Source organism: Eubalaena glacialis, chromosome 5, assembly GCF_028564815.1.
Source record: "Eubalaena glacialis isolate mEubGla1 chromosome 5, mEubGla1.1.hap2.+ XY, whole genome shotgun sequence".
Taxonomy (NCBI): Eukaryota; Metazoa; Chordata; class Mammalia; order Artiodactyla; family Balaenidae; genus Eubalaena; species Eubalaena glacialis.
In genome coordinates, this window is record NC_083720.1 from 8,440,469 (window position 1) to 8,465,598 (window position 25,130).

Genomic DNA, 25,130 nt, shown 5'->3' on the forward strand with positions numbered 1-25,130 from the left:
TTTAAATGCACCAACTTATTTCATTTTCACTGCTACCAAACTGGTTTCTGACCTAGATTTCTAGAACAACTGTAACTGGTCCTCATAGCTGCAGAACTGCTCTCATCCAACCCAGTCCCAAATCACAGCCAGGCAAGGACTTTGGGGAATACATATCTGATGCTTTTCTTTTTTAAAAAATTCAACAGATCCCCAGTGTATTTACGATAAGTTTCAGAAGTGTTGATATGACATAAAAAGTTCTCAAAATGCTGATTTCTTGTGTGACTCTCCAGCTCCATCCCCTTGTCTGTCTCTGTTCCAGCCTCAGTTGAATGTCTCCCCATTAAGCCTATTTTCAAGGAAGCCAAGGATTGGCTCATCCGCTGTATCTCAGGGACTGTGGCTTCTGCAGAATATCATCAATATCCTGCATATTGCCTAATCTAATGACATGATGGAGAATTTTTTCTTGAATTTATGTGAGTAAGATGTTCATACCCACATGTAATTTCCTGTGCTCCTCTTCATTTAAACATTAGGAACAGGGGCCCTGTGATATTTTAAAGACACTGTTAGATATTTTATCTTAAGAAAACTAAATAAAGAGAATTCCATAATTTGTTAAATGCAAATAAAAATATAATAGTTATAATAAACCCAACTACCCATCCTTGCTATGAGGGGCAGAATGAAGAGAAAAAGGACTGAATTACCCATGTTTGAGCTGTGTGGTATTTTTTGCACTTACTCTACATTAAATAGGAGTGACAACAGAATTTATTGCCCTTTATTTTTCCATTGTTTTTCAACAAGTGTTTGTAAATATTTAATTATTTGCATAAAAGTTAATTTCAACTATCAGTAAGATATTATTAATATTTAATGATCAATTTGAAAAAGAATCATGGTAATTTTTACTGTAGATGACTGAATAATGTAAAACATTCATTTATTTCTTTAACTAACATTAAATAATCTGTATTTGCCATAAACTAAACTATATTAAACAGATATAAAACAGATAAAATAGGGATTCATTTTCCATGAGCTTATTATTTGGTATGTTGTGATCATTTTTTAAAATATCAAAAACAGATGTAGTCTACTTTGTATTCTTTTAATGAGCAGTTATTTCCTAAAGATAATTTTTTGATCTCTTAATTCTGAGTAATACAAATGTCAAAAATTATCCAGACTATTTGAAAAATAAGTATAAAATTTTAAGGTAAGACTACCTTTAATGAAAGAAAATGATTTTTAAAAAGTGATAACTAAGAGCCATGAATACAGAGAAAAATGAAACTATGCACTAAAATTTTTGTTTGTTTGATATTTTTCCCTGCCTGTGATTTCAAACTCTAGCCAGTCTTTCTAATTTCATTCCTTTGGGATTTGGTACAAGCAGAAAGTTTCAATTGTCTGAAGTAAAAACTTCTTCAAATGTTGTGTAGCAGTCAAAGCCCAAACAGAGGGGTGATTTCTTCTACACTTCCCAGGTACTTGGACACACATGGAATATTTCAGATCCTAGACTATTGAGAGTTCTTTCACCAAAGAATTACATATTCCAAATTTGGTAATAACAATAATGAAAATTCATAGAACACTTTTACCCTGTGATGTACTTTTTTAAAGTCACATGTTCATTATATCCTTCATCCTTACAATAGATCACAAATATTGTTATTATTTCCCACTTCATGGTGAGGAAACCATGAAAAGAAAAGCTAGGAAACTTACCAAAGGGCTTAGTACAATCAGTATTGTAAGGGCCCCCAAAATGTCCAGTAGCTTTGAACAAGGGAGAGATTCAGGGAACTGACCGAACAATCTAACCACAGAGGCTGCTCTCGTAAGCAGGGTTGAGCATCCAGGATACAGGTGAGTTCCTGGACACAATGGACCTGTGGGTTGGGAGTATGGCCAATTTAGATTACTAAGTGATGACAGCAGGGCCCTTCCCTAAAGCTTAGAACTTCCTGAGATTCTGAGATCAGGATGTAGGTGGAAAATAATTTAGATATAACTGCAGACTTTGGAATGCTGGACAAATAGAGGATAGTCAGCAGAAGAAAGTAGGAAGCATAGCATTGTTTGACTCTGCTAGCAAATGCCATTTCTCTGAGATTCCTAAAAGATCATTTAGAACTGGAATGGACATTTAACATTCAGGTGCTTTCCTCCAATTCTTAAAAAACAAAAACAAACACAAAAAAACCTTGAATCCATCAATAGCCTAAATTTGGACATACCTCTGAAGCTTGGACAACCATGCTGAGACAGATTGTCAGACTGACATATGGCCTATGGTGAAACAGTCATCTCCCAAAATTGAGTTTGTTTCCTGGGAATAGGATCACTGCAGTAGAACAAAAGATGTCCCTCCTTCCCTCCCTCCCTCCCTCGCCCCCCATTCGCACTCTTTTTTGTTTTTCCTCTTCCTTCCCTCCCTCTCCCCTACCCTCTTTTCTCTCAATTCCTTCCTTCCTTCTTCCCTTCCTTCCCTTCCCTTCCTCCCTTTCTTTTCTATCTTTTGTTTATTCAGCAAATATTTATCAAATTCCTTCCATGCATTAAGCAACATCTTAAGTGCCTGAGATAATCCAGCAAAAAAAAAAAAAAAAATTCTGGACTTGTGGAGTTTACATTCTAGTGAGTGGACACAGAAAATAAAAAAAAAAAAAAGATATATGTCAGTAGTGTTCGAAACTAATAAAGGCTAAAAAAAAACTGTAGAGCAAGTTGCAGTTCTTAAAAAAGAGATACAGATAGGCTTCCCTGTGAAAATCATATTTGAACAAGGATTAGAAGGAGATGAGGAAGTTACGTTATCAATGGTGTTTTTAGTTTCACATGTCCACCTCACTTATCTCTCTTTCCTTTCTGATATTTTCTGATATTTTCATTCTGACCAGAAATTATTCAGAGGTAAATTTCAATTGAAATTACTACAAAGTAATTTTTTTAAAGGACTAACAAATTTTATTTTGCCATCTAACCTTCTTATTATAAAATTACCAAGCATATTCATAGCTACAAGCTTAAGATATTGCTGGAATTCATTATGCATTTTGAGAGTACCTTTCAAGTAGTGCCAAGTACTCTGCCTTATAAAGCCATATGTTCTTCAAATTCTTTTTCTCAAATAAGATCAAAATACCTACAGTTTTCAATCTAAGTTTTACTTCAAAGACATTAGAGTGATAAAATCGATTTTCTTTTATCTAACCTTTAAAAATAACTAACTAATGTACACACACACACACACATTTTGTTAATTATGTTTTCTCTATTTACTCAAAAGTAGTGTGGGGAGTGAGGTATATTTAACCATTGAATTTAACAATTACAAAAATCTATGCAAATGTTCTTCTTTCAAACTTTACCCTTTAAAATATCAATACAAAAATCTATCACCATTCCCCTGCCCCCCATGGTGTTTGGACTGTGGTTCTTTTACATGAGAACTTCGTATATTACCTCATATTGAGTTTGAACTTTTATCACCAGATAAGAATCAAAGGATAGCGGAGGGAGAGGAAATACATGGCTGTAAATACATACATAACTACATATTGTACATACATAAATAAGAGCTCTCACTCCATTTAGGCTAATAAGAATGTAAAATATTAAAATCTCTGGATTTTAAATCTATATCTCTAGTGGGAATTGATCAAGGATAATATATTAAAAAAATCAAGATTTTTTTTTTAAGAAAAGAGGATCAAATATGGATAATTATGGAAATGAATGATTGCAATGTAACAACAGATATGGCATATATAACAAACTTATGATATTAAAATATTTACCCTTGAGATTCAAATTCAATTTAAAACATTTTGATGTAGATGATATGGTTTACAAAAGATGGAGCAGAAACATGAAAATGTCACCTTAGAATTTTCATGAAGGCTCTGGTTTAGAATATCCTTTGTTTAGTATCTGATATTGTTTATCACAACTTTTCACTAAAATATTAATAAAAGAAGGCAAAAGATTTCAATACATAGAAATATTTAATGTTTTAGACTATGTAGAGATAGTCCTCACACTCTAAATAAATGGACGAAAGATTTCAATGGGTGGTTTGCTACTTGTTTGATGACTTTTTTCCAGAGGTAATACAATGAGAGGTTAATGCTCTCATTGTTGGCTACATGGCTGCCAAAAATGTAGACTGTTATATTTCCAATCTGTGGACACTGCTTCAGTTTAGACTGCATTATTGTGTATCACCCTCTCTCCATACCCAACCAGTATTGCTATTTTTATATCCATTCAGAATTCAGAGAAAACAATGATTTAAAATGTTGTGGAGAAATCAACTTTGGACATGAAATTTCTAGGAATAAAATTTTAAGACAAAGAGCCCTGTGCCCACAGAGGGATGCATCTTAGAGTTATGGATTCACAAGTGTTTGATGAGTTCAAAGGGTCAGCCATTAAAACATTTGGTGTAGGAAAAAATGGAACATGAGTTCTAAAGGAATTTACTGAATGAATATTTGCCAGGTATTGGAAATTAGTCTAGAAATTATTCACTACAAGTTTCCTTTCAGCTATTGATGAGAAAAGCAGGTTTAAATGGTACTGAAATATAAAGTGACCATAACAAATACCTGAAAGATTTTAAAGCACAGTAATAAATATATATAGAATCCAGGCCAAGTAATATAACATTACTCCCTATAAGACCCCAATATATTGTTTTTTCACCTTAGTCTCTTGGGATATCTTAGCCTCTGCACTTTCATAATACATTTATCTTGCTCCCAAAAGTTGTGATTTTGTTTGAAATTGTATTGATTTATAGATCAAATTGAGAGAAAAAACTAATATAATAATGATATTATTCTTCCTAGAGATACCTTTCTATTTATTTCTATTTATCGAAGTCTTTTTTAGTGACTTTCAATGAGAGGAAAATATGTATTCATTATATTCATTATAAAGGTCTTGCATTTCATTTTCTTATTTTTCTATATCATATGGATTTTATGGTTATTTTAAAAAAATAAGGATTCTGCTTGTTGCTGTATAGAGAGTATGTGCATATATATCATTAAATTCATATATACTGAAATACCACTTTTGATTTATCATTGCCAAATTATCAATATTATCAAATGTAAGAATTGCAAACAATACATTTGCAACCCCAATTGAGAATAATTTAGTAGTATCTAACAAGATAACAAATGCACATACCCCTTTCCTGTCTATAAATATGGAGTTGAGTCAATTTATTATAGTACATAATGAAATATAATGCAATCATAAAAGAAATGTAAAACTATCTTTGTATATTAATAAAAAAGGATCGCCAAGATACATTATTGAGTGAAATAATGGAGAGCAGGTTTAATGATATGCTACTATTTTGTGAAAATATTTATATAGCTTTCCCTTTGTGTATGAAATGTACCTTTGTTACCTCCAGAGAGAGGGACTCAGAGACTTTCAAACAAGGGTGAGAGAGAATCTCTTCGCTATATTTTTCTGTACTTCCTAATTTTTGAACATGTGAATATTTTCCCTATTCAAAAAATTTCTTTTTCATTAGGCTTCTATTGAAATTATTTTAAAAAATGCAAAGATGAGAAGATGACAAGCTGAAATAAGGAAGAATATAATTATATAAAACACCTGGGTCAAGAAAAGAAGAATAGTTATGGAAGAATTGACACCTTACTAGAGCAACACAGAACAAATTAATAGTGTAAAATATTATAGGAGGGATATAAAAAACACATTTTTGCACTGTTTTAAAAAATCTAAAAGAAAAGGCAAAGAAATGGAAAAGATAAAAAAATAAAAACTGTTGAAGGTAGAAACTAGAAATATAACCATAATTTGTGGACATTCACAGTTGTAACCAATTATTATATAAAATGTTTCCTATTGTCCTGAAATTGACAATGAGGATTCAAAGCTGAAGATAAAAATTCATTGTTTATCCCATATCTATGAGAAAGCTACCAAGGAGCCACTAAGAATCAGGTATTAGAGGGCTTTGTCAGGGTCTACCACAGTGTCTTCCATTGACTTCCCAAGGCATCACCACTGTCTTCTATATACACAGGACACTGCAATGGGGGTTGTTGGGGAGACTGTTTGGAATTGTGTCATTGACCTAGTTGGGAAGGTTGTGGTTTCTATAAAAGGAGCTTACTTTTCAAACACAACTTCAAGTCAGGTGAGGCTGGCTACTCTCCAAAAGAACTGTTTGAAGAGATTAAAGTTGACTTGAGGAATGAAAGCCTGGCATTTCATTTCACAGTTGGAAGTCTACAGACCCAGCAGCATTGATTAGCTGCTCTATACCTATCTGAAAGGTAAAGATAATTGAAGAGGGGTAACATGATATAGAGAAAGATTTGCATTGGAATGTCCTGCTTTCTCACTTATTGTCACAGCAAAGATGTACAATTTCCCTTCGGATGTAGAGATACTGCAGAAGGTAAACTAATTGGGTTGTCTTGCTGGTTACCCAGTTCAAGAAATGGCTGCTTGGTGAAAGGGGAGAATAAGTGGTGGAATTGGACCTAGATTTTCTTTTTCAGGGAATTGTGCTGTTATAGGATCCTCTGGTGTCACATGAGAGAAGTAGAATTTGAATACCTGATGCTCAGAGAACATTGACTGACAGCCAGTGTTAGTAGAAATGCAAGAATAACAATCAAGGATGTAACAAAAACCAATAGTTAAGTGAAGTAGAATTTGCTTTTATAATTAAGACCTTGAGAAAGGAGGGAATATAGGTATTCCTGAGGCAGCCCATGCACACCGCCATCCCACACTCAAAGGGACTAGACAGCAAGGAGGACTGAAAAGTGGAGACAAAACTCCTCCATAACTCCAAGTCCCCAAGATTATAAATGTAGCTGGGGCTTGGGAAGAGGAGAGAGAGGGATTGATTTTGAACAGGTTATAAATTTGGTATTTGGACTAGATGGATATTTTGTCACTAAACATAATAAAAAAATATGCCATCTGCCTAAAATAGCTCTAGGGGTCAGGAATTAGCATTCTGGAGAACATGCTTGAAAGCAGTCATTGGAGAAATATAAAACTGTTTCAAGTGTGTATCCCTACAAGTTTAGACTGCTAAATAAATTAGTTACCCAAGGAAGCAATAGGAACAATTGGAGCAGAAATGGTAATATAATCATGCCTGAAGAGAATAATTCAGACTTGAAAAAAATCAACTCACAAGTTTGCATTCTTGCAAGGCTCTGGGATTTCTTTAAAAACCAGTGTACAGTAGTAGAGATGCGCTTTTGTGTTGTCGAAGCTCACAGATATGGACATGAAGCCACATCAGGGAAACTTCAGGGAGGAGGCTAGAAGAGTTAAGAGAATGTGGATTAAACACAGAAAACACTTGGTAGAGACCATCTATGGGTAAATGAACACCTCTTTCATATCAGACAGTCATGCAGTGAGAATTCCCTGAACCTGTTCTGAATGCTATGTTGAAAGGAACATAGGCCTGGAAGAGCTGCAGCCATTTTGCACCATGAGGAAAGACAGTCTGAGAATGAGGCTAAAACTTTGAAAAAGTAGAAGAGAATAAAAGAAAAAAAACAGAGACCCTGCAAAACAAACAAACAAAACAAAACAAACAAATAGCAAACAAACACACAAGAACCATTTGTAAAGCCAATGATGTACTGGTCAGGGTTCGGGGGGAAAACCTTGAATTGTAGCTTTTACCATTATCCTCAGTGTAAATATCAAGTTACCAACTTGATGTCCCTGAATATGGACTTGGAAAGAGATGAAAACAAATGGCTCTCACTAGCTGATAAGAGCTGGTTCCAGCACATCACTGCCTGAAGCTCAAGTTGTTTGCAGACTTTTTCAACTGAATGGGAGACTATATTCCCATTATAATTAAAAAATGGAGCCCATAAGATACATCACTCAAAACTGAGAAAGTTTTAAAAGTGGCAGTGTTACTACTATTAAAGTGTTGCCTAAACTTGGACTTTCCAGGAAAATGAGATGTTTGACCACCTTAAGGCAGCCAATCTGAGTCATGTGTTGTGACGATAATTACATAAAATATCTTCACTGATATTTAGAATTAAGTAATCCCAGCACAACTATATTTCACCTGGTATGTCCATAAATACAATGCAGGAAAGATATGCAGGAAGAGTTCCTTATCCATGTGTGTCATATGAATGTGAATCCCAATTTTTAAGTTTATAGTTAAAAATTCTGAAGGGTAATTTCATGATTAGAACTGTAAATGCAGTATAAATTTTTACACTTCTTTTCTAGGTTTTTGTCTCTAGAGAGTAACTTTAATTTCTTGAAACTCAGATATTGATTTAAAACTATCTTGATATTTGGTAATTCGGGGTCTTCAGGATGTTTGTTTTTCAAAACACCAAAACCAGAAACGGAAGCATATTTAAATGGATGCCAATTAGCTCTTCATCTTAAGTAAGTTCTGAGATGGGAGGGAAAAATAAATCTAAAAAGATCTCATGTCCATTACTGAACCAATTTATATAATCAGGTAACTATCATGCAATGAATAATTAAACCCAGGGGTTATCATGTTGAATTTGAATTAATCTAGATCTTCTCTTATAACTAAGAGAATACTACAAATGGCATAGAGAGGTAGAATGGGTATGGGAGTGTATAACACAATGTCTATTACATGTAGTCTGAAAATTGTGTTTTATTTTACAATATGAAAATAAAAGAATCTTACCTTTAACTAGAAAACAAATATGAACTTGTTTAACACAAAAGGAAAACAATCAAAAAGTTCTTCATGACATAGCCAAAATCAGGAGATAAAGGGATGTCACCTACTTTGTGTTCAAATAATTATACAAAGCAATATAGCAAATAATATACTCTGACATATTGTGATTTATTTGTGAATGCACAGAAATTTATTGTCATATATACAAGCACTCAGAAGGAAAGGCATCTATACAGTCATTTTTTAAAAAATATTTTTATTGGAGTATAATTGCTTTACAATGTTGTGTTAGTTTCTGCTGTACAATGAACTGAATCAGCTATATGTATACATATATCCACTCCCTCTTTATATACTCATTCTTGAACAAATATTTCAAATGAAGACTCTACAACAATGATTGGTTAATCAAATGATATAGTAAGGTGTAGAATAAATAATCATCTTATCAGAGGATGCATGCACAGCACTTCAAACATTTATATAAAGAAATATAAATTGCAAAGATAATTATAAAGGAGCCTAAAAAATACAATTCACTAAAATATTTAACAATTATGAACTAGATTTTAAATCTAAGAATATCAATACAATGACAACTCAGCCTGAAAAAGGATTTGGAATAGGAGCAAATAAAATTGTACCAATTCACTTATGCTACAGAAGACTCATGACCTGGCAATGATCAACTGATATGGACACTGGCATTATTGTTGAAGGCAACCCCTGCAAGAACCACTGGCAGTGTGACAAAAAGTCTTAGAGTATGATGCACTTTAACTCAAATTACATTTCAGATATTATATTCTTTTTTTTAATACATCTTTATTGGAATATAATTGCTTTACAGTGTTGTATTAGTTTCTGCTGTATAACAAAGTGAATCAACCATATGCATACATATGTCCCCATATCCCCTCCCTCTTGAGCCTCCCTCCGACCCTCCCTATCTCACCCCTCTAGGTCATCGCAAAGCACTGAGCTGATGTCCCTGTGCTATGCTGCTGCTTCCCACTACACATCTATTTTACATTTGGTAGTGTATATATGTCAATGCTACTCTCACTTTGCCCCAGCTTCCCCTTCCCCCCCCCAGTGTCCTCAAGTGCATTCTCTATATCTGCATCTTTATTCCAGCCCTGCCCCTAGGCTCATCAGTACCATTTTTTTTAGATTCCATATATATGCATTAGCCTACAGTATTTGTTTTTCTCTTTCTGACTTACTTCACTCTGTATGACAGACTCTAGGTCCATCCACCTCACTACAAATAACTCAATACCATTCCTGTATATGGCAGCAAAATATACCATTGTATGTATGTGCCACATCTTCTTTATCCATTCATCTGTTGATGGACATTTAGGTTGCTTCCATATCCTGGCTATTGTAAATAGTGCTGCAATGAACATTGTGGTACACGTTTCCTGTTGACTTATGGTTTTCTCAGGGTATATGCCCAGTAGTGGGATTGCTGGGTCATATGGTAGTTCTATTTTTAGATTTTTAAGGAACCTCCGTACTGTTCTCCATAGTGGTGGTATCAATTTACATTCCCACCAACAGTGCAGGAGGGTTCCCTTTTCACCACAGCCTCTCCAGCATTTATTATTTCTAGATTTTTTGATAATGGCCATTCTGACCAGTCTGAGGTGATACTTCATTGTAGTTTTGATTTGCATTTCTCTAATAATTAGTGATGTTGAGCATTTTTTCATGTGCCTCTTGGCCATCTGTAGGTCTTCTTTGGTGAAATATCTATTTAGATGTTCTGCCCATTTTTTAATTGGGTTGTTGTTTTTTCGATATTGAGCTCCACAAGCTGTTTGTATATTTTGGAGATTAATCTTTTGTCCGTTGTTTCATTTGCAAATATTTTCTCCCATTCTGAGGATTGTCTTTTCGTCTTGTTTATGGTTTCCTTTGTTGTGCAAAAGCTTTTAAGTTTAATTAGGTCTCATTTGTTTATTCTTGTTTTTCATTACTCTAGGAGGTGTTTTTCATTACTCTAGGAGGTGGGTCAAAAAAGATCTTGCTGTGGTTTATGTCAAAGAGTATTTTTCCTACATTTTCCTCTAAGAGTTTTATAGTGTCCAGTCTTACATTTAGGTCTTTAATCCATTTGGAGTTTATTTTTGTTTTGGAGTTTATATGGTGTTAAGTAGTGTTCTAATTTCATTCTTTTACATGTAACTGTCCAGTTTTCCCAGCATCACTTATTGAAGAGGCTGTCTTTTCTCCATTGTATGTTCTTGCCTCCTTTGTCATAAATTCGGTGACCATATGTGTGTGGGTTTATCTCTGGGCTTTCTATCCTGTACCATTGATCTATATTTCTGTTTTTGTACCAGTACCATACTGTCTTGATTACTGTAGCTTTGAAGTATAGTTTGACATTGGGGAGCCTGATTCCTGCAGCTCCATTTTTCTTTCTCAAGATTGCTTGGGCTATTCGGGGTGTTTTGTGTTTCCATACAAATTGTGAAATTTTTTGTTCTAATTCTGTGAAGAATGCCCTTGGTAGTTTGATAGGGATTGCATTGACTCTGTAGATTGCTTTTGGTAGTATAGTCATTTTCACAATATTGATTCTTCCAATCCAAGAGCATGGTATATTTCTCCATCTGTTTATGTCATCTTTGATTTCTTTCATCAGTGTTTTATAGTTTTCTGAGTACAAGTCTTTCGCCTCCTTAGGTAGGTTTATTCCTAGGTATTTTATTCTTTTTGTTGCAGTGGTAAATGGGAGTGTTTCCATGTTTTCTCTTTCTGATTTTTCTTGTTAGTGTATAGGAATGCCAGAGATTTCTGTGCATTAATTTTGTATCCTGCAACCTTACCAAATTCATTGGTTAGTTCTAGTAGTTTTCAATGAGAAAACTCAAATGAGACTACAACCTGGCTATCACCTTGACTACATCTTTGTGAGACCCTGAGCAGAGAACCCAGCTAATCCAGATTCATGATCAACAGAATCTATAGGTAATCAATGGGGGTTGCTTTAGGCCACTAAGCTTGTAGCATTTATTACACAGAAATAGATAATTAATATGATTACCATAAAGACCTACTATGTTAATAATTCTAAGTGTAGTAACAATACCAATGACAAGCATAATCTCTCTTTATTTTATGTACATGATGCTGTTGCTCAGCTTCTATTAGATATGCACAAATATGCTGTTTGATTCACAATAACAAATAAATAATATGTACTGATTTTTTTATTAATAAAATAGAGTACCTGTGAATTGGAGAACAATAAGCCATGACTTTATTTTACTAACACCTTCAGCAGATTTTCTCACATTTTGTTTTATTCTTCCTTTTAATTAAGGTTGTGATTTTTCAAAATTCATTTTGCACTTGCTAAATAATACTTCAACTCCTTTTTTCTTTCAGTGTTAGAATAATAATAATAATGAAACTGGCCTGACTAAAATTAGCCATGCACCTTTTGATTTATAATGTTTCTTTCATTTACATAAAATTAACAATAGTCAATACCAATAATTTTATTACATATACACAAGGGACTTTAAGCTTCTATTTAGGAAGGAAAAAGCTGGAATGAGCGTCACTCCCACCCTGACAATAAGAGAAAAAAAATCTGTAAAATCATAACTTTTCTTTAATCCATCAATGCACTGAGGTCACAGGGCAGTCAGCCTGAAATCTAAGAAAAGACAAGTGCTTCCAATGAGAGAGAGAAAATAAGACAATGAACAAGAGGAAGATAGGGCTGCCATATAAATAACGTGAAATTCAACTAAATTTTTTGACACATTGCTAAGGGCTGAGTGTATGCTAGCATGAGTCTAGACACTCTGGTAGCCTCAGACACAAGGGGAGTCTGCATCTACTTGTAGGTTCTTTTCCATAGTCATTTACAATGTACTCATAAGAAAGATTGAGGGCAAGATACAGGAAAGAGCTTTCATTTGTGAATTATATACAAATGTACATAGTGCAATCATGCAGGAGGGATGCAGCAGCTGTTACAGGAAAAGCACAAAGCCCTGTTCGATACTTTTCCTCTCTGGAACTAAAGACTTAAGGAGCTGTTGAAGGGCAGCAAACTGACACACATAAAGCAAGGAGAATACTCACCATGGAAAAGGAAAGGAAAGCAACCTCTAACACTCAGGGAGGAGCAGGAAACATGCACGTAGGAGATATCCAATCGCTGGGGAAGGGACAGGATTGTTGAAAAGCTCCTCACCCCTGAGAACGGCTGTTTAAGACTGAGACAATACAGGGCCACAAAGGACACCGCCTCCCACCTCCCATCGCCAAGCTAGCAGGCATTGAGTAAAGAGTAAGAAAATAACACTGGGGTAGGGGGGAGAGTGTGGAGAGAGACTCCCTCTAAGGAAAAGATATATAGGAAGGTGTAAAACTGTTGGAGGAGCAGATATTGAAAGAAACCCATTGGAAAACCAGTCGTCAGCCTGAGCACAAGGAAACACTGGAGAAATTTTAATCAGAAGCATTGAAGGTAACAACACCCACAATAAAACAGAAACCAGTTGGACTCTCACATACCAATGGCTTAGCAGAAGGAGAATAATAACAGTTTCCAGGAAAAACACTATTTACGTTTGTCTCAAGTGCCCTACATCTGATGTCTGCCTCTCAACTAAAAATTAAGAAACAAAAATGCACATACACACTCAAAAGACAAAAGCAGTGTCCAAGGAGATAAAACAATCCACAGAACCAAAGCCACATGTGACCCAGATGTTGGAAATATCTGAGAGAAAATTTAAAACTATGTTTTAAAGGCTCTGCATGAACTGATGGTGAATTTCAAGCAGAGATGGAACATTTAAGGGAGAATCGAATTAAAATGTTAAAAAAAATGCATTAAAAGAGAAGAGTAACTTTGAGGTATTCACCAGTAGACCTCAAAGAGCCAAGGAAAGAATTACTGAATTTAAAGATAGGTCAATTTAAATTACCCAAACTGAAAACCAAAGAGAAATAAGAGTTAAACAAATGAAAAAACAAAAGGATTAGAGGACTGATGGGCTGCAGGACAAATCCTAATGACCTAACAAATGTGTACTTGGATTCCCAGAAAGACAGAGAAATCCAAGAAAAAGAGCCAGAGATTGGGCAGAAAAAAAAATATATTGAAGAGATAATGGCTGAGAATTTTCTAAATAACAAAACAAAAAAGCAACACAAATTCAAAAAGGTCAGAGAACACCAAGCTGGATAAATACCAACAGAACCCATACAAACACACGTGTCCACACTTATTATATACAATGTACTTAAAAGCTAAATTAATAATACATATATATTGAAGGAGGGTAGAGAGAAAAACAACATCACAGAGAAAAAAGATAATAATTATAAAAATTACAACCAAAGTAAAAGAGAAATTTATAAATCTCTTGTTACCTAAAAGTTACTTTAGTTAAATGAATCTTATAGTTTTTCTTAAAAAATATAAATTGCTCAGATGAGATTTATAGTCTTTTTTTTTTTCTGAAATTAAATTTCCTTCAATGATTTCAGTAGCTAGTGGAAATTGAGCCTATACCAGAGAGGACGTAATATACCTCCTAGGAAAAAATAATAAATCTACATAATCTGTTACTGACATATTTTCTTATAACCTTAGTAAAACCAATTTTTAGTATGTATTCTGTGACATGTACATGAAGCAATTATTCATATTATCACACAAACTCCTGTAAAATAGCAGATTAGGTTGATAGCATAATTTCTATTATACAAATCAGAGAGATACAACAGGGACACAGCCTCAAACTGTAAGTGGTAGAGAAAGGATTGGATTCCTGGCTTTACCTCTAACATAATAATTGTGTTCCCCTTCTGCTTGTCTAACTTTCTATGAAAAAAATATTAATGTTATCTTTTTTTATTTAAATGTGTACCTTAGGGTAAAGGTATTATTGTAGGCAATCTCAAGGAACATTTTTCCTTTTTTTTAATTACTTTTTTAATTGAAGCATAGTTCATTTATAATATTATGTAAGTTTCAGGTATATAGCATAACGATTCAGTATTTTTATAGATTATACTTCATTATAAATTATTATAAGACAATGGCTATAATTCCCTGTGCTGTACAATGTATCCTTGCTTATCTATTTTATATGTAGTAGTTTGTATCTGTTAATCCCATACCCCTAATTTTTCCCTCCTCCCTCTCCTCTCCCTTTTGGTAATACTAACAAATCTATGTAGCATGTTGGACAGTATTTCCCACTAACACTCTTCTAAATCTGTGCAATTAACAACTACAAAAACAAGTTACAAAAATAATTTTCAAAAGCACAGACCATCCTAAATCTGTCAACTTCGGGTCACTTCACATATGGATGTTACCGAAGTGGCTGCCCAAGTCTAGAAGGGGCACTAGTCCTTTCTGGGTTTAGGATGGCCTATGTGTGTGGGTGTATCAGGTAAGATATGCTCTAGGGCACGGGAGGGTTCTGCAGAAGTGTAAAGGAGGCCTTGGAAGTGGCATTACTTACTTTCAGTTTGTTCAGATTACTTGGTTAAAATTTTGTGCTTCACATAGAGCCTATCCACAATAACCATCCTAGAATCACCACCCCAGATAAGTAATTAAAAAAGGAGTCCCATTCCTATTATGTCACAGATATTTGCATTTTAAAATGCTCCACTAAAGATGCTCTTCTTATTACATGATAAAACACATATCACAACTTTAATTATAATATTTAGATATTTCCCCAAATAATAGAACATTAATTATATTACAAGTGGAAATGAAGTAAAGAAAAAGGAGATATATATTTAGAAACAATAGAAATTGCTGAATGATGCATCTCAAATTTCAGTATTGTATGCAGTGTGAAACATTTCCCATTTTTTAAAACTTACCTTACCATTATCTTTGCAAATGTAATGGAACATTAAATTATTTTAAAGGTGAATAATGTGTGAAACATAGACTTTTCTAAGGATATCAAATATTGTCAACACTATTTATAGAAAAGGTGTAGGTTATTTATCATTTCAAAAAATAGAAAATAACCTATCCTTCAAATATAGAATTAAAAAATAAGGTTAGTATATAATATTGGATAAAATATTATATATACAATTAGTATTTTCTAACATTTATTTAATACTCTGTGCCAGTTGCTATAAAACTTTTTCTTAGATATTAGCTGAAATCCTCATGAGAACCCTGAGAGGTAGGAATTATTATACCCTTTATATAGAGAAAGTAACTGAAGACTCCATGACACCTGGAAATTTTTCGGAGTCACCCAGGATGTAAAAGATTACATGTACGACTCTAAAACCTTTAAAAATGCATATGTATTTGAAAGATATCTAGGAACATGGAAACTATCGATAAACATAAAGTACTAAATTATGTAAATGGATATATTTTATTTATAATAGCTACACCTATATGTATAGTTAGAAGAGCAGCAACTTATGCTGTAGATTCAAAAACAGCTTTCCTCTGATCCCTGTTTCATCACATGCTAATTATATCTTAATGTGATGGGCTTATGGATGATTTTCCTTATCCTTTTGTATGCCCTTAGAGTATTTTTTAAAACTCTGAAATGAGCATGTATTACTATATGTAATATTAAAATAAGCATGCTTAAAATGAGATCATATACATTGTGATTTAATTGTCTCTATAATTCATCATATTTGTCAGACTTCTATTATTATTAATTTTAGAATCACTTTTTAGCCTGTTAGTTGAAAGAGAAATCCTTGAGTGTAGCATTGCTCTGAATACAATTAAGTGAGGGCTGGTTACAAAATCATGAGAACGTATGGGACCAAAGAGCTGAATTTCAGTTAACTATTTTTATTAGCTTTCAGGGTGTAACTGTGGCATTGGCTAACCATGCCATGCAATTCCATTGCAAATGTGCCTGGAGGAAGAGACCTTGATGCCTCAGTCCTCAAAAAAAGACTACTAAAAAGCCCACTCAAAGCTTTAGCCTTATCTGTGAGTTAATAATAGCATATTAATCTGTGGAAGACAGGAATTGCTATAATTTTGATAAATTTCAGATTTTATTATAAAAATATTTTTGTGCTTTTTTCTTAAAGAAAATCTTTGGATTTTCAAGAGATACCACACATTACATCATCATCATCATCATCATGGTTATTATTATTTACTGTGGATGAATCCAGTGAAGTATAAAAGAAAAGATACCCAGCATCCTCAGTGGAGAGTCTTTCAGTCAAGAGCAGGAAAGAACGTCTGCCAGTTTCTCAGTAGCATGATTTCGTATCAGTTTCATGGTAGGTATAAATTCAAACGAAGTAACGTGAAAATGTTGTTGGTATATATCTTGAGTTTTGCCTTGTTTTCAGCAGTTATGTTGTTCCAGACTGTCTATCATCCCTTCCTTAGGATCTGCCTTTGCCTTACTCTTGGGCAAAGAGTTTGGGACATTGCCATTGTCCCAAACACAGTAGGAGCAGCCAAATACAACTGAAGCTATTATACCATATGTACTATAATTTGAGTCTTGTGTGAAGAGACGAAGGGACCCAAAGGAGTTAGACCTTAGCAATCAAACAAAAGTCCTCTTCTACTTAAGATTCCCAAGAGGTACCCTGATTTCTATTTTTCCCAAACATTGCTTGTTTTTCTCTTCTGTTGATTCTAAGCTAAAGGTACCATCCTTTTTCTTACCAGGCTAGTCTAAGTTTGCTTCTATTGCTTGCAAATACATTATCTGAACTAATTCATACTCCACTATACATACACACATAAACTCACACACACGCACACACACACACACACACACGGACTGAACAGATTTTCTTCTGGGATACATGAACTCTTAAAAAGCATTATTTAAAGTCATAGTATATTGTATAGATTGTAACAATCATGTTGCCATGTGACATGGTAGAGACTGAGTTAGACATCTAGTAGAAGATCTATCAGTATGTAGGTATCAGGGAACTGTCCAAGAGAAAAGAGTGTTACAGACTGATATTTAAGCTCTATCAAACTTTATCTATTGTTATGTTGTAATTTTTGACCAGTTAGTTAGTGTTTCTATAAACTCTCTGTTTTTGGAAAATGCCAATTACATTATTAAACTTCTGAATGCAATAAAATCTAGACAAAATACAGAACAAGTCTTTGAAAACATTGCTCTTTGAGCAATTCAGAGGCTTTCCCTCTGTTTTTAGTTTTTCTCTGAGAAACTCCCTTTGACTATTGACTTTTAAGAACTATTTGTCTTGACTAAACACACTGGGGTACCAGATATTTCAACATAAATCCCTTACAATAATATCTATGATGTTAATTACATTTTTAGTCTTCCATAAGCAAATGAGTATTTAGTAGGTATAAAAGAAGTCAAGATTTTACTATTGTGCCATTTGCAACTCATTTGGATTTCATCTGTGATAATAAAAGACTTTTTTCAATAAAAATTATTGCCATTTTCCTTATTCAGTTTAGAATTCTAGCTTAAAAAGTGATTTCTCCTGGAGTATTCTACCTGATACAAATGGAAGACTTATAATTAGTCTAAGTTTCAAATAAAAACACATCTATACTAAATTCATGACTTAAGTAAGTTTGATTTTGTGATGTTTATTAAATAAAATTCAGTATGTTAAAAATTCAATATTTTTAAAAGATGACAAAAAGTTATTTTCACTTACCTTTTTCAGTAAATGACTGACAAATAGTATAAGCATTTTATCAGCAATATTGTACACATACTAAAATGTATTACTAAATTGCAAGCTTATTAAGTAACAAATTTTAGTTCTCTAAGCACAAATATGTAAGAAAATATGATGATAACATTACTAATTCATAATTCCTGTCTATGAAATTATTACCTCCTATTAAAGAGGTATTCCATTCAAGCATAAAAATTCATGAATTTCTGGATATTTGCTAATTTTATGTTTTTTTAAAAGTGTTTTTGATAAAACATCTCAGTTAAAATGATATATATTTTAAAATATTGTAAATAAATACTGATTATAAAAATTAGGCATATTTTTAACTTTTGAATAACATTAACAACAACATGAAACCATTTGATTAAGTTAATTTAAAAATATTTAAGAAAAATTAAGTACTAAAACAAACGGTTCTTTCAAGGAAGATGATGTCAAGAAAGCATATTTGTGGAACTAGGCTGTGTCTTTTTATTTTTTAAAACAAGTAGCCATAAACAATTTGTGTGTGTGGGGGGGAGGGGGTGTATGTGTTTGGGTGGGGTAGTTAAATAGCATATAAAAAATTATTGTCGTATAAGAAAATAAATATTAATACAATTGACGAGGCAAATATGCATTCTATGCCTTATAGTAACAAACAACTAATATATCATGGAATATACTATTTAACAAAAGTTATCTCAGAAACAAACAAATCAATCAATCCTTGATTCATGATATATTATTGTCATTGGTCTATGCATAGCCAGGTTATATCTTATCTTTTATACCTGATTAATTATTCATTCATTTTTAATAACATAATGAATATCTCTGAACTCAAGATTCAACCAAGACCTGCAACATTACCAACAGCTTCTATTCACCTGTGCTTTTCCCCAACCTTCCACCTACCTACAGGATTTATCTTCTGTCCTGAATTATCTATTATTTGTTTCTTCAATTTATGTGTAATGTTTGAGTATCTGTCTATCTATCTATCTATCCATCTATCTATCAACTATCTAATTTTATGTTATTGTGGTAAGAATACTTAACTTGAGATCTACTCTCCTAACAAATTTTTAAGCATACAACACATTATTGTTGATTCTAGGTACAATTTTGTACAGCATATCTCTAGAACTTATTCATCTTGCTTAACCCATCCATATATTTTACATGGTGTCAGATTATAAATATCATTGCTATACATGGTTTGCTGGGTGAATATATCACCATGTATTTGTTCATTCTCATGTCAATGATACTTTGGTTTCCATTTTTTCAGTTACAAATTGTGTTGATAAAACACATTCACATGATTTACAGTGTGACATGTACAATTATGTCTCTGGGTATTTATAAGTAGAAACTTTTGAGTCATGCAGCAGGAAATATTTCAATGGTACAATGACAATGACACACTGTTTTTCATAATGGTTGTAGAAAGAGATCTCATTGATTCACATTCTCTCCAATATGGAGTATTTTCAGATTACTGAATTTTTACAAATTTAATGGATATAAAATATTTTATTGTTGTAGACCCATTTTCCTGATTATGAAAATATGAGGGTAGAATACTTTTTCTTGGTGTTTTTATTTGTTTTCTCTTCTTGTGATAACAGTTCATGTTTTTGTCCATTGTTCTTTTAGCCAACTGTATTGTAAGAGTCCTTCCAATATTCTTGATACAAATTCTTTGTAGAGTATATGTTTGAAAAATGTACATGAATAGTTTCACATTTTGATGTGGCAATATATTTTATAAATAAACAACAAAGCATTAACCATGAAAAAATAGATAAATTAACTGCATGAAGAATAAGAAATTCTGTTTACCAAAACACTTTAAAAAAAGTAAAATGTAAAAGTGAAAAGATAGGCTACAAACTGGGGGATAATATTTGTGTAATTAACAAATCGTGTATATCAAGACTATTAGAAAGACTCCCTGAACTATCTTCAGAGAGGGTGGGAAAGTTAAATCTAAGTGCCTGGAAGAAAAACAGAACTGATGTGACACATTGAAATTCTTCACCACAGGTTGGATTCATGGTATGTTTATGGGATAAAAGGCTCAAATTTGTATTATTGTATATGAGAAGTAAAAACAAAGAAAGAGTGGAGGTTGATGCCTATTGATGGAATTCACAGATAATGTCAATAAAAGAAAGAGAAGATGGTTTTAGAGGGAAGATAATAAGTTCAGTTTCAGACACATTGATTTTTCTATAGACTATAGGGCAATCAAGGGAAGATGCTGGATCATATTAGGATAAGACTGAAGTTATTATTGATATGTGGGCTGGTGTATAGATATAACTAAATTTATGGTAGTTGTGAAGATTGCCTAGGGTAACTACAGCGAATGTTTATGGTAAGAGCAGAAAGACAGACAAATAAACATGGGAAAGAATGCCGAGGAACAAAAACATTTCTTAGCAAAAAAAAAAAAAAAATTAGTAGAACTCATGAGAACATTTGGAGGGAAAGCAGGAGAGAGTTGCAGTGTTACAAAAGCTGAAGGGAGAATATATCATAAGCAAATAATCAGCTGTATCACCAGTGTAAAAACCTGGGTGTTTCCACTAGTTTAGCCGTGGGTAGGGAGTCTGGACCCTTGATAAAATCACTTGCAATTTCAGTTGGTTAAGGATATGCTCATTCTTGGAGGTAAAGGCAGCATAATCATTTCACCTTTTTAAGTCTTTAAAAGAGTAAATGTGCATAATATATTGTCTTTTATCAGAGAAATGTGAAAAATTATGATTCTCTTACTTTCAGCTTTCAACTTTTCCTGAATTTGTTTCATACGAACTATTGATTCTGATTCTGTAAAGGTATTTTAATATAGGTAAGCATGATGATGGTGGTTTCAAAAGCATATAACTTTATTTTAATAATACATTATATACATAAATAATTAATGCAGTGTAAATATCTTAGCTGAATCATTTTCTCAGCTTGCTTAGAACTCTTTATGTAGTTAGGTAAAAAACAGCAAGAATAGTCAATCTATTATTCAACAAATTGTGAAATCCCAGCCTTTTGAGATTCTAATTTAAATTCATAGGAATAATAACAGCTATTTATAGTTTCAAATAGGAGAAGTAATAACTTCACAGGTTTAGCCGAATATTTGTTTGGATTATCCTGCAAACCTATTTTATTACTTGAGAATGAGTATAGAATAATGATAGTGGAATTTATTTATTCATTTAACAAATATTTACTAAGCACCCACTTGTGTTCTAGGCACTATTTTAATTACAGGGATAAAATTGTGAACAGAGAAAAAAATCCTTCATGGAGTTTATAATCCAATGTTTGATATAGATAAGAAAGAAGCACACACACACACACACATACACACACATATTCACACTCACATCCACACACATACGTGTGCACATAGACTTACATATACATATGCAGTGATACATGCCATAAAGAAAAATAAGACAAAGAAATAATGAATGATGTGACCTTGTGGTGTGACAGAGATTGTCTTTGTGAAGATACGGCATTTGAGTAGAATATTGAGGGAGTGAATCAGCAAAGATCTTGGAGAAGAATGTTTGAAGGAGTGGGAACAGAACTTCAAAAGTTCCAGGTAGGAATGGCCAATAAAGAATAAAAATTGAATTATTTAGGATAGAGATGAGATAATTACACTAAAAATAAACTTGAATAATTGAGACACGATAAGTATTGACTGGTACACAATTGGAGGGATTAGTTTTAGGAAAAAACAGAAAATTCACCTATAGAATAAGAGGGAATGAAAAATATATGAATAAATTATGTTATTTTATACATTATAAAATAATGTATTTTAGATTATGTTTAAGTAAAAGTTTTTAAAGGTATATGAACAAATTAATAATGTAGGAAATTGGTGATAGCAGGTTCAAGAGAGAAGAAAAGGTATGGAACAGTCACATCAAAGAATGGGAGGGTAAATTAACAAGGAAACCTAGGCAGTGTAGACAGCTCACCTTCATACTGTGGTTTTTAGCTTAAATTAGTATTTTTTTTTTGTTCCACCTACATTTAACCACACTAGGCCAAAATTAGAATAGGAAGAAAATTGAATCTAAGCAGTGTTCTATTTACTAAGAACTTAGTTTTACTTAGTTAAATTTACTAAGAGCATTGAGTTAAAGAGAGAATGAAAAAGGAGTCAAGAATGCTCCAAGTAGGCAATTACAGAGGTGGACAATGGTGTCTTGGGTGAGTAGAGAGAAGTGAGTTATAGGGAGACAAGGGAAAAAGAAAAATGGTAGCATCAATGGATTTAAGGTCCATTAGTAGCAACCGTGTTTAGGGTATAAAATACCCAGTTTTACTGAAGAAGCACGGAAGAAAAGGCACTTGGAATTTAAGAGTTTAAGGAACTGGGAGGCCAGTATGTTGAATATTGTTGTGCATGGGCAGGATGGTGAACTCACTTTTCTTGTTGGACAGGATGCTGTAAAATGTTGATAGGTAGTTGCTAGAGTCTGAATGTTTGTGTCTCCCCAAAGTTCATACATTGAAATTCTAAGTCCCAAAGGTGTTGATATTAGTATCCCAAAGGTGGGGCCTTTGGGAGATGATTGTGTTCTGAGGGTAGAGCCCTCATGAATGGGATTAGTGATTTAGTCCCATTATAAAAAAGATCCCATAGAGCTCCTTAGCCCCTTCCTCCACAAGAGGTTACAATGAGAAGCCTGCAACCCAGAAGAGAGTTCTGACTCCACTATGTTGACACGAAGATCTTGAACTTCCTACCTCTACAACTGCGAGAAATAAATGTCTGTTGTTTGTAAGTCACCCAGTCTGTGGTATTTTATTGTAGCAGCTTGAATTGCAGTTGGGACTAAGACAGCAGAGGTCAAAAAAAAGACAAAGAACAAGAGCAGAAATCTGCAACTAATGGTAAATGCCCTGGGGATTGGTAGATAGCAGATAAGTGTGTGTGAATCACATACACAGTTTGATGGCATGTCTTTCAGTGGAACTGGACTTTTTTTTTTTTCTTTTTGATGGAGGAGGGAAGATTACATGGAACCAGCTATTATGAGCAATGAGGATGTCTACCTGCATCCCAGGTCTTGTGTTAATTTATCTATAGGGAAATTAGAAGAGTTCATTCCAAAGGGGACTTGAGGGGAAGCCAGATACTCAGGAGAGCCAACCTCACCAAGAATGAGGAGGTAAAGCAAACAGTATGAGAAGTAAAATGTGATTTTTTTAATGACACAGTGCAAATTACAAAATGCGTGCATGAAATATTTGGGGGGTGACAACTCGAATAATGACAGATGCAGATGTGTGTGATAATACTATTATAGATAATCAGCCCTCACCTGAAAGATTTGGACTTCCAATTTTGAATGTAGAAAATAGAGTGGGGATTAAGAGGGAATTACAATTTGTAGCCTCTGTGGAGTTCGTTGGGGAAAATTCTGAGCATGTCTTCTTTTTAGGCATGTGAAGCCTGAGCTGTGATAAGGCAGGTGAAGCCGGGGTCTGTTGCAGAGCTATCCAGAGGATTTCTTTGGCCTTACTATAGGCACAATGCTCATAAAATCCTGCCAAACCTCTGTCTCCTTCTAGGGTTGAGGAAAATTTCCCAAATTTTAAATCCAATTGCTTCCACCTCCTACCCTTAAGCCCATCCTCCTTCTCCTTTTCTGGGACAGTCTTGAATATTCTCCCCTCAACTGCACCTTTACCCTGGCTTCCTAACATGATTATGAAGAAAGAAAACTAATTCTATTAACCAATCAATGTTTATTTCATTCCAAATCACCCTGTTGCCTGTCATCTGTGTGTGTCCTTTGTATCTCCTTTGTCCATGCAGTAACTAGTTTCTGTTTTTTAATAAATATTTATTGAATGTTTGAATGCTTCTTTTCCCTAATCATTTCATATTTGTACAGTAAGCCAGAATATCTGAGTTGTGAACCAGAATAATAAAATGGGCTTCATGGTAGCCAAGGGAATTAAAAATATGTGATGTGGAAAGTCATTGCCAAGACAGAAAGACTGTCATATGTCAAAAAATGTAGATGTTTTTTCTCATGTAAGAAATAGTAATGTCAGGTTGGAAGTGGCAGCTTTATACTCCTTTGGGTATAGCACAAGTCTCTAAAGACTTTGGAATTGTCTTTGGAGACATCTTCAAGGTTCATTTTCTTCCCCAAGGTGTAAGATTTATGCAGTATTTTGGTAATAAAAGACATTTTATAATTGGATGTGTTTTAATGAAGCTTCACTTGCATTTTAGAAAATAATAAAGAACAGGCCCCACAAATGCTAATTATGCTGAGTTGAGTTCTTCCCAGGGGCTCAGAAGACTTCAATCTGTTTTAATAAGTAGTTTGTTCTTTACTCAAGCATCATATAAATTAGATTGAAGTAGATATAGTACATATTTCTCATTCGTAGCATTTGAGACTTGCAGCCATTCTTTTGAACTCACATACTTATTTAATATTATAGAAACCGTTTAAATGTTAAAATGTCACCCAAATATTTTAATCGACAAAAAGTATTTTTCATATGCACACTCACACACACATACAGCTTAGAATGGTAATCTGAAGTGTCCTTCTCCACACAGAATCTACAAGTATGCATTTTCTTTCTAAAAATTAATTGGCAATTTACAAAATGTTAGCTGACGGATTGAAGGCCATAGAAAAGTGGGGACCAAGAATCTTAGTTGTTACTG

General features: G+C 33.6%; 1 long non-coding RNA gene across 1 annotated transcript in view; it reads left to right on the plus strand.

The window, feature by feature from the left end:
- LOC133091904 (uncharacterized) overlaps positions 1-16,912 on the plus strand; it is a 112,807-nt gene extending 95,895 nt beyond the window's left edge. The window contains exon 3 of the long non-coding RNA XR_009701000.1: positions 16,808-16,912. This is a non-coding gene — a long non-coding RNA (uncharacterized LOC133091904). The remainder of the gene's footprint in view (positions 1-16,807) is intronic.
- The last annotated feature ends 8,218 nt before the right edge of the window (positions 16,913-25,130 follow it).